Below are 1,151 nucleotides of genomic sequence, written 5' to 3' on the forward strand. Positions count from 1 at the left end.
TTCTTTATTTCTTTATTTATTTATTTATTTTTCTGCTCATATAAACTGTTGAATGTGCAATATTTACTTACTTGCATGAAAGATGGACTACAACTAAAATAAGAAAGCATCAGTTAATCTTAAGCTGTTTAGCCCCAGGTTGGTCTTGATCATCAACCCAACCATTGTCAAACATGTTCTGGCCATGAGTATCTTTTTTTTTTGTTTTTTTATTGCATTTTGTTTTTCAGACAACTTATTTATCTAGGACTACATTATGCAATGTATACTTTCATTAAAAAGAATTTTTTTTTTTTTCTTGTTAACATAGTAAGATGTGATTTAAAAGAAGATTTGGTTGTTATATCCAGCAACATGTACATTAGGAAATTTTGGAGTACATGTATGCTGAGAAAAATAAGGTATTTTTAATGTCTGATTCATGCAGCTTAATTTAAAATAAAAGGTTTGGCCCTTTTGTTACCATATTCCTGTGGAAAGATGTTACAGTTACTGCGGTTAATTTTGAAAACAATTGAGAATTTAGTTAGATAACTTTGTTGTTATCAAACAAGTATTTAAAGCATAAATCAACATAGAATTTTTATGGAAAGCATTAATTTTGATCGCTTTGAAACAGGGGTTGATCTGAGGTGGGTTGGTCATATTGGCTTTTAAAACCGTTGTCAGTAGGTAGACGCAAATTAGAATGCAGGTGAAATTTTACCAGTAGGCAAAGAATTACTCATCTTTGAAACAAAAGTTCTTTCATTGGTTCATAGGTATTAAGTATTTTGGAGATGCTGGGTTGCTGACTGTTGTGGATCTGTAATATATACAATTGAGCACTGCCAGTTAAGAAAGTATTTGCTGATAACAAGCAGTACTAATGACATGGGCAGACTGAGGAAGTCACAAGAAGAAATTGTAGTTTCTAATCTATCTGTGTGGAAGCTTACAGATGACATAGGCACAATGAGGAGTGTTGATATGTCAAATTGCTTTGCCAATTAGCTCTTGGTCAGCCTGGTACGACACTAACACCAGAGAGGTAGTCGTGTTTTCAGCGTGACTGAAGGAACTTCACGACTCTAGTCTCTACTTGCTCATTGGCTTTTTTATCAGAAGAGCAGCAACAATAAATGATGTTGCCTCTGTGTGTGTGTGTGTGT

This window comes from Octopus bimaculoides, chromosome 9 (genome assembly GCF_001194135.2).
Source record: "Octopus bimaculoides isolate UCB-OBI-ISO-001 chromosome 9, ASM119413v2, whole genome shotgun sequence".
NCBI lineage: Eukaryota > Metazoa > Mollusca > Cephalopoda > Octopoda > Octopodidae > Octopus > Octopus bimaculoides.